Raw genomic sequence first — 10,672 nt, 5'->3', positions numbered from 1 at the left:
AGAATTTTCTGGCTTGACGAAAGAACGAATGTGTTTTGTAAGAACGCGTCGCAAATCGGCCGCTCGACGGCTCTCGCTTTTCTCTCGTCTTGTGTCTTGGTTGATTTTCGTCCGTGGGAGAGTTTAATTAGAAAAACATATTATGATGTTATATACATATACATATATATATATATATATATATATATATATATATATATATATATATATATATATATATATATATGTATATATATATAATATAAAACATTTAAAGTATAGTTATGATTAACTAGTCCTTTTATCAAAAAGTTGAGCACTAGTATTTCATAGTTTTTGTTTTTATAATTTATATATATATATATAATGTTAATTTAGACACCAGATAGGTCACAAACATTACCATTTTCGACAGCGTTCTATTCTACCTACTACATTTTTTGGGTTGTTTTGGGATTGAGAATAATTATCGTCACATTCCTTCTTGTTACAAAGAGCTTCGTCATCATCAACAACAACTATGACAACAATCGCAACATTGCTACCGGACCCACTGTTACCGCAGTCCTTCACCGCCACCACCACCTTTCGTCCGACATAACATTAAAAACGATGCACACCTACGTTTTCGACAATCAACGAACGATTCAACATCGAGCTGTCTGGCTGTACCCTTGTCTATGTATTCTTTTCTCTTCCCTTTTATTTTTGAGAACCGCACCACACAGAGCGCCGACTAGCACCACCACTAAACCAACTACAATATCATCATCATCATTATTATTATTATTATGGTAGAAAGAGGTGGGAAGGGAGAAAGGGTGAAAAAAAAAAATGAAGAGAGGGACTTGCTCTGTGCCGCTCTACTCGGCTAAACCAGACGACTGGCGAATAAAGGAAGACTGACGGAGTGTGTTTTTGTCCCAAGTGCCTGGATGTTTGCTTGTCTGCTATGCCAGCGCTGGAATTTTCGCACCCGGATTTACTATTCAGAAGCGTAGGAAGGAAGGTAGTAGCAGACGAGGCAGGCTGGCCAGGCAGGAGTAGAGTTGAAGTGGGGAGTAGCACCCATGGATGATAATAATAATATTAATAATAATAGTAGTAATGTTAAATATATTATTTGCAGTCTCAAATAGAAGTCGAGCTCCATAGTCATTTCTCCACAGGCCGACAAGTTTATGTGAGTGTGTATTCTACAAATCAATTTGTATTCGGATATTTATTTAAAGCCTGTGATGTGAATAATAATAATATAATAATATTGTTGTGATTTTAGAGGCCTACCTACCACTTTACTACTAGATACGACTGTTACTGCGTTGGGATTCAGTAGCTGTAAAATTATTCGACGTTCATCTCGCCCGTCGCCTTTCACGGCCTTGTTATCAATGTAAAACGTGAGAACGAGTGGGTGTGGGAAAAAAAATACGACACATCATAGTTAGTCCGGGAAATCACAACGGGGTTAATCTCTAGTCTCAAGCTACACATCACACACACACACACACACACACACACACACACACAAGTCTGTGTGAAACGTCCTCTATTTTACACTTAGTAAGATCCGTTTCGTTTATTCATGTTGTCAGTGTAATTTGTATGGAAATTAAACGAAGTGATTAAGCATTTTGGCGTGGATTATTTCTGTGGATCTTTGTTTACGTTGTCTAAGATTCTCCGTGTAAACGGAAACGAAGTCTGAGAGTTTTGTTGTGTGGAAATCTTTGGAAGTGAAGTCTCCCGAACTCTCAGTGGCAGTGGCTGTGTTGTTTTCAAGTTAGAAAAAAAAAAATCTGAGCCCGAGTAAGATTCCAGTTCATTAATTTTGGTGATTTCTGTTTGCTTAAAAGTTGCCTCGAGGGCATTTTAAATTCTCTAAATTTTCATAAGATGGATTAGAAGACAATGTGTTCGTTTTCATATTCTCTCAGTGTTTGGATTAAGCGATGTGTTGGTGGATATTGTACATATTCGTCGTTATCTCCATAAACAATACAGTGAAAAGGTAATTTTTCTGTCGTTTGTTGTTGTTTTTAAGATATCTAGCATTATGAGAGTTCTCTCATACAAATAAAAGCGATCTCTGGGGGGGGGGGGGGGGGGGTGGAGGCCTTCCGAAAGCTCCTACATCCTAGTATTCTTTAATATATATATATATATATATATATATATATATATATATATATATATATATATATATATATATAATATAATGTTCTGGTAGTAGGGGGTTTGGGAGGGGGGAGACTTTAAAAAAAAAGTTTCCCCCCTCCCAAACCCCCTCCTAGAACATTATATACAACAAAAAAAAAAGAATACTGGGGATGTAGGAGCTTTCGGAAGGCTTTCCAAAAAAAAATAAAAAAGATCCAAATTAGCAATTTGTCTTAGCGAGCACACACCAGCGTCGTTGACATATTTTAAAAGTCTTGTCTTTTTTGTACCTAGTCATTTGCTGATCAATTCAGATAATGAAAATATCAGTGGGTTTTATTATTATTATTATTATTATTATTATTATTATTATTATTTTATTATTATTATTATTATATTATTATTTATTATTATTATTATTATTATTATTATTATTATTATTATTTATTATTATTATATTATTATTTATTAATACTATATTATATATTATTAATACTATTATTATTATTATTATTATTATTATTATTATTATTATTATTATTATTATTATTATTATTATTATTATTATTATTATTATTATTATTATTATTATTATTATTATTATTATTATTATTATTTTTTATTAATACTATTATTATATATTATTAATACTATTATTATTATTATTATTATTATTATTATTATTATTATTATTAATTATTATTATTATTATTATTATGGAAATCCTCTCAAACTAATTCATTACAACAACGTTAAATCAAGGCCATAATCCCTTCCGGTTATCAGACCTGCTTATGTATGCACACCGAGGACTTGACCCATCACCCATCGGGTCGGTCGGCCTCTTGTCAACGCTTCTAGACTTAGATAGATGGATAGAATTGACCAACCATGTTTTAGGGAGGCCTTCCGAAAGCTCCTACATCTCCAGCATTCTTGTTTTTTATAATGTTCTAGTAGTGGGTTTGGGAAGGGGGGGGGGGGGGGTTTAAAAAAGTCTCCCCCCCCCCCACTCCCAAACCCCCTACTAGAACAAGAATACTGGGGATGTAGGAGCTTTCGGAAGGCCTCCAGTGTTTTAGCTTTCGCCAACAGCTTTTGAAATTATGCACACAAAAAAAAAAAAAAATAAATTTAAAAAAATTACATTTATAACATGGCAGGTGTAAGTATTACACGTGCTTTACGAACTTAAGGTCCAAGATTTAGGCTGTTGAAGTTGTTATTTGTGTGTTTGTGTGTATGGGGGGGGGGGGGGGGGGTAGGGTAGGAGGCATTCTGACCGAGGTTGTTAGCCTCGCCAAGGTGCTGTCAACACCGTCGATATTGTGTGTATGATACTGTATTGGGTAGGCCCTCCGAAAGCTCCTACATCCCCAATATTCTTTTTAAAAAAAAATATAATGTTGTAGTAGAGGGTTTGGAAAGTCTCCCCCCCCCCCCCCCCCCCCCCAAAACCCCCTACTAGAGAGAGAGAGAGAGAGAGAGAGAGAGAGAGAGAGATAAGAGAGAGAGAGAGAAGAGAGAGAGAGAGAGAATAAGTAGGAATGAAATATCTGTTCAATGTTATAGTTATCATTTAACGTTATAACAAGTGTAACTAAATGACAAATTGCCATATTTATGGACAATAAAGATCTATTATTATTATTATTATTATTATTATTATTATTATTATTTATTATTATTATTATTATATTATTATTATTATTATTTATTATTATTATTATTATATTATTATTATTATTATTATTATTATTATTATTATTATTATTATTATTATTATTATTATTATTATTATTATTATTATTATTATTATTATTATATATATTTTAAAAAGAAGGGGATTTGGGAGCTTTCGGAAGGCCTCCCCTGTATAGATAGTATGCGCTTGGCTAAGAAGCTCATAACATTGCCATCCGGAAGTATAACGATCCAACACACAAAACTGTGTATTCATGAACGTTTATAGTCAGGTTAATACAGTTCAGTGAGAATCACTCACAAACGCGGATGGCACAATACAATAACAAAGGCTTGAGTGACGTCAACTGCATACTATCTATTGAATTCTGTAAAATACTGACCATTTCTGGCAGCAAAGCACAATGTTTTGCAACACACACTCACACACACACACACACACATACACACACACACACACTTAACTCTCTCCTTACCAGCTATTTTTTAGAATTTTCCCCGAAAATTCACACCCACCCAACACAAAAGAAAATATAGATAGAATGCGCTTGGCCAAGGAGTTCACAACATTGCCATCCGGAAGTATAACGGACCAACACACAAACTCTGTGTAACCATGAACTTTTATAGTCGGGTTAATACAGTTTAGTGAGAACAACTCACAAACGCGGATGGCAAAAACAATAACAAAGGCCTGAGTGACGTCATCTGCATACTATCTATAGGCTTTTCCTAATCAAACAAAAAAGTAACAAGTGAGCTCAACAACAACACAGTGTTTAGTATTTATAGCTGTAACCAAAGCATTTCTTTAGATTTTTTGATGTACAAGAGAAATCAGAATGAGAAAATTGTTGGTTACATCGTAACGAATGTGACGATTTTCCTATGTGTGGTAAGGAGAGGGTTAACTCACTCAACCCTAACACCGACTATATCCGTAGTTTACCCGGGTTACTTTTACCCCATGCCTATTTATTACATTTTTTGTGAGACAAATAATAGGCGTAGTATCAAAGCTAATGTTTTTAATTTTTACATGTTAATGATAGTCGAATAAAACTATTTATGTACATGCTCATTTTTAATACATTTTTTTCCAATTTTGAAAAGTAGCAAAAATCTCTAGGATTGAGTGAGTTAAGTAAATATTTTCTCTCTTATTTGTCCAAAATCAAAATCTTTCCAAGCCATTTTGGCCAGGATGTATTTCCCAACGTTCCACACAATAGGTGATGAACGTGCGATGTAAAAAAAACACAACTGGTTCCAATCTCAATGGAAGTGTAAAGCCAGTCTTCGGGAGGACTGGAGACATACCTTAAACATTTGTGTAATAGGATTCAATAGTCTGATGCCACGTCGCCCAGCAACGAGCAGCTTGGTTCTATACAAAAAAAATCGGTACTTTTTATTTTTCATGCTGGCTACAACTTTTTCACATGTCATGTGATCAGAATGTATAAAAGTCAAAACATGATAATATTTATATTGTTATTCTCCTCTGGATACACTTTTATGCACGTCGGAGAAATATCTCATAAGGGCGTCAGCCACTCTCCTGATAGTTTAGAGCCAGTTACTAAGTTACTATGCGTCATTACGAGGGAAGTGACGTCATGACTGCTGAAACCTATTAACGAAGGTCCCCCCCCCCCCAACACACACACCCACTTTTTCTGTCCTTTACCATCGCTTCCAATCCTCTCCATGTCTTTCCAGAAAGCCGAGTGCCTGCTTCTACATAAATCCTACTACTAAAATAATAGTGCCACCTTATGAGTCACACACACACTTCCAAGGAATTAGGAACCGGAAGAGTAGTAGGTTTGACATCACTACTTCTCTACCCTATTCAAAGGGAAATGAAGAAGCACAATAATTACGACATAGAGAATCATGATCGTGATTTTGTGATCCATTGATGGTATGGGTTTAAGCAAAATAGTCAACTGGTTCTGCCCGAATCTTAATCATAATAATCGCACAACACTCGCGTTTATAGTCTGATTGAGCGTAACTATTGAATACAACTCACGATTTGTTTTCTGTTGTGGCAAAAGACTGGCATTTTGACGTCATTTTTTGGTCAGTATCAGACCATAACTTTACGAAGGCCACGCTGATACTGACCAAAAAATGACGTCAAAATGCCAGTCTTTTGCCACAAAAGAAAACAAATCGTGAGTTGTATTCAATAGTTCAACCAATGAAATAACTTGTTTCATTGAGCTCTACTAAGCGGTGCAAAAACCAAATAATGACGTCGAACTGCCAGTCCTTTTGGATTTCAGTGTCAGGCTATAAGATAACGATGGCTGCGGTTCTAGTGTCAGGCTATAACATAACGATGGCTACGGTCAGTGTCAAGCTATAACATAACGATGGCTACGGTTCTAGTGTCAGGCTATAACATAACGATGGCTACGGTCAGTGTCAGGCTATAACATAACGTGCTACGGTCAGGTCAGCTATAACATAACGATGGCTACGGTCTAGTGCAGGTAAACATAACGATGGCTACGGTCAGTGTCAGGCTATAACATAACGATGGCTACGGTTCTAGTGTCAGGCTATAACATAACGATGGCTACGGTTCTAGTGTCAGGCTATAACATAACGATGGCTACGGTCAGTGTCAGGCTATAACATAACGATGGCTACGGTTCTAGTGTCAGGATATAACATAACGATGGCTACGGTTCTAGTATCAGGCTATAACATAAAGATGGCTACGGTTCTAGTGTCAGGCTATAATATAACGATGGCTACGGTCAGTGTCAGGCTATAACATAACGATGGCTACGGTTCTAGTATCAGGCTATAACATAACGATGGCTACGGTTCTAGTGTCAGGCTTATAAATAACGATGGCTACGTTCTAGTGTCAGGCTATAACATAACGATGGCTACGTTCTAGTGGCTATACAAACGAGCTAGTATAGCTATAATTTACGATGGCCACGGTTCTAGTTCAGGTATAACATAACGATGGCTACGGTTCTAGTGTCAGGCTATAACATAACGATGGCTACGTTCTAGTGTCAGGCTATAACATAACGATGGCTACGGTATCAGGCTTAACTTACAAGGCACGTTCTAGTGTCAGGCTATAACATAACGATGGCTACGGTTCTAGTGTCAGGCTATAACATAACGATGGCTACCGTTCTAGTGTCAGGCTATAACATAACGATGGCTACGGTATCAGGCTATAACTATACGAAGGCCACGGTTCTAGTGTCAGGCTATAACATAACGATGGCTACGGTATCAGGCTATAACTTTACGAAGGCCACGGTTCTAGTGTCAGGATATATTATGTGTTAACGATGGCTACGGATTGAGCGTGTAATGAGTTGTCTTGTGGTCTAAAAAACAAGTTTTAAAAAAAGAGCTGAGTGACGTCATCTTCATTCATTTCATGGATTGGATGAAGTTGACGTCACTAGGATATTTGTTATTGGCTTTAAACTGCTAGGTCGGTGATTAGTACTCAGTAAATTATCCCTACCAGACTGTACATTAAGGGAAAAAAAAAAAAGGTTAAGGTTAGGTACACATAGTGTTGTGTTTTGATCTGGCGGCAGAATTGGCGAGTGTTCATTTACATAAACTCATAACATCGATATCAAATGGTGGCGCTGCTCTGCGGCAACAGCGTGTTACACTCTGACTGACTGTGTGTGATTTTGTTTATTATTCTAAAAGCTTGGGTTTGGAAACGTCCATTTTGGGTTGTATCAGTCGTGTCGAGCTGGTAGGAAAGATCTCTCTCTCTCTCCCTCTCCCTCTCTCTCTCTCTCTCTCTCTCTCCCTCTCTCTCTGTCTCTCTCTCCCTCTCTCTCTCTTTCTCTCTCTCTCTCTATCTCCCTCTCTCTATCCATCTATCTATCTATCTATCTATCTATCTATCTATCTATCTATCTATCTATCTATCTATCTATCTATCTCCCTCTCTCTCTATCCCCCCTCTCTCTCTCTCTATCTATCTATCTCCCTTTCTCTATCTATCTATCTATCTATCTATCTATCTATCTATCTATCTATCTATCTATCTATCTCTATCTATCTATTTATCTATCTATCTATCTATCTATCTATCTATCTATCTATCTATCTATCTATCTATCTATCTATTTCTCTCTCTCTTTCTGTCTCTCTCTTTCTTTCTCTCTCTATCTTTCTCTCTCTATCTTTCTCTCTCTATCTCTCTCTATCTCTCTCTTTCTCTCTATCTCTCTCTCTCTATCTATCTATCTATCTATCTATCTATCTATCTATCTATCTATCTATCTATCTATCTCTCTCTCTCTCTAAATCTTTTCTTCTCCCTCCCTCTCTCTCTATCTATCTATCCATCCAGTCATCCATCCATCCATCCATCCATCCATCCATCTATTTATCTATCTATCTGTCTGTCTAACTGTCTGTCTGTCTGTCTGTCTCTATCTATCTATCTATCTATCTATCTATCTATCTATCTATCTATCTATCTATCTATCTTTTAATCTTGATACAATATGTACAAAGTGCTCGACGTGTATGGCGAATATTATTGTAATATTTAAATACTATCTATCTATCTATCTATCTATCTCACTCCCACCCACCCACCACCCCACCCCCCTTTCTCCCTCTTGCCTCTTTATCTCTTTCAGCCAACCTCCCCCTCCTCCCTCCCCTTCAGCCCCCTTCTCCTCTCCGTCTTTCTCACACCTACCCCTACACCTACAACACACACACACACACACACACACACACACACACACACTGCACCAAGACAACACACACAAGACACGGTAAGTGTAGTTCAGACAGCAGTAGCAGCAGTAGCAGAATCGTCGGCCTACGGGAATTCGTCTGCGTTCCCACGATGGCGGAAATCACACACACACACACACACACACACACACACACACACACACACACAGACACAGCTCGTTATCTCCCCGAAAATATCATTGTAAACTATCTCACTGACTTCTCACTTCTCCCAGGCTACTGTCTGTGTATGTATGTGTGTGTGTTTGTTTGTGTGTGTGTGTGTGTGTGTGTGTGTTCCGCATTGCATCAAAGGTCACCAGGTGCGAAAATAGATTGACCTCATTACGAACAAAACTGCTTTCATGCAGAATACAGTATGAGTCGACTTTTCCTTTCAGTATTATTTAAATAATATTATAGATAGTATGCGCTTGGCTAAGAAGCTCATAACATTGCCATCCGGAAGTATAACGGACCAACACACAAAACTGTGTGTATCCATGAACGTTTATAGTCAGGTTAACCCACTCAACCCTAACACCGACTATATCCATAGTTTACCCGGGTTACTTTTACCCCATTTCTATTTATTACAGTTTTCTGAGACAAATTATAGGCGTAGTATCAAAGCTAATGTTTAAAGTTTTTACATGTTAATGATAGTTCAATAAAACTATCTATGTACATGCTCATTTTTAATACATTTTTTTCCAATTTTGAAAAGTAGCAAAATTCTATAGGATTGAGTGTGTTAATACAGTTCAGTGAGCATTACTCATAAACGCGGATTGCAAAAAAAAAAAAAAAAAAAAAAAAACAATAACAAAGACCTGAGTGACGTCATCTATATTATTTCGTTATTAGTGCTCGCTCCATCTCCTCCCCGTTCTCCCATTTTAGTTTACTTTTTGCTCGTTTTCCCTTCCGGCCTTTCATTCTCTTCTCGTCCATTCCATTTTGATATTTTATACTTTCATCACACCGTCAGTTCTTAGTTCTCCTTTCCTCCCTCTCCGCCTCCTCCCGTCGCTCTTCCAACTCATCATCATCATCATCATCATCATCATCATCATCATTATCATCATCATCACGATCATCATCACCATCATCATCATCATCATCATCATCATCATCATCATCATCATCATCATCACCATCATCTCATCACACAATCATCATCATATATCATCATCATCCACATCATCATCATCATCAATCATCATCATCATATCATCATCATCTCCATCATCACCATCATCATCATCTCCATCATCATCATCATCATCCATCTCACCACTCACCCACACCCACCACACCAATCTCATCATTATAATCTGTCTTTCAATTCTCCGTCCCCCCCCCCCCCCTTCTCCTCATGTTGAGATCTAAATTTTCTTTCTTTAATTTCTAGCGACTTTGTCTTAAAATAAAAACTGCGCCATAATTTTACAACAGTTGTGCTTTGAACAGCTTGTTGGTTGCAATTTGTTATAAGGTTTTACGGCGCTTGCCGCATTTTATGTCATTTCAGCGCCAGTAAAAAGGAAGAAAATGGGACAATCAAAAAAAAGTTACAGCTTTACTATTAAAATCACACGAGACATGGTACCGCGAAAGGTGACCGACTCAAATCGTCGCCATCGTTATGTTATAGATAGTGTGCGCTTGGCTGAGAAGCTCATAACATTGCCATCCGGAAGTATAACGGACCAACACACAAAACTGTGTGTATCCATGAACGTTTATAGTCAGTGAGCATTACTCATAAACGCGGATGGCAAAAAACAATAACAAAGACCTGAGTGACGTCATCTGCATACTATCTATTGATAGTTTTTAGTTGACGTCACTCAGGTCTTTGTTATTGTTTTTTGCCATCCGCGTTTATGAGTAATGCTCACTGAACCGTAATAACCCGACTATAAACGTTCATGGATACATACAGTTTTGTGTGTTGGTCCGTTATACTTCCGGATGGCAATGTTATGAGCTTCTTAGCCAAGCGCATACTATCTATAGCCTGATACTGAAATTCAAAAGGACTGGCAGTTTGACGTCATTA

The 10,672-nt window shown here is 37.2% G+C and overlaps 1 protein-coding gene across 1 annotated transcript in view; it reads left to right on the top strand.

Moving 5' to 3' along the window:
• Positions 1–857: 857 nt before the first annotated feature.
• LOC144980328 (uncharacterized) overlaps positions 858–10,672 on the top strand; it is a 52,529-nt gene continuing 42,714 nt past the window's right edge. The window contains exon 1 of the mRNA XM_078927991.1: positions 858–1,990. The gene's annotated coding sequence lies outside the window, so the exon portion shown is untranslated. The remainder of the gene's footprint in view (positions 1,991–10,672) is intronic.

Source organism: Berghia stephanieae, chromosome 9, assembly GCF_034508935.2.
Source record: "Berghia stephanieae isolate SIO BIC M18660-M18661 chromosome 9, UCSD_Bste_1.3, whole genome shotgun sequence".
Classification (NCBI taxonomy): domain Eukaryota; kingdom Metazoa; phylum Mollusca; class Gastropoda; order Nudibranchia; family Aeolidiidae; genus Berghia; species Berghia stephanieae.
Note: the sequence above shows the minus strand (reverse complement) of the source record. Positions and strands in the feature narration are given on the sequence as shown.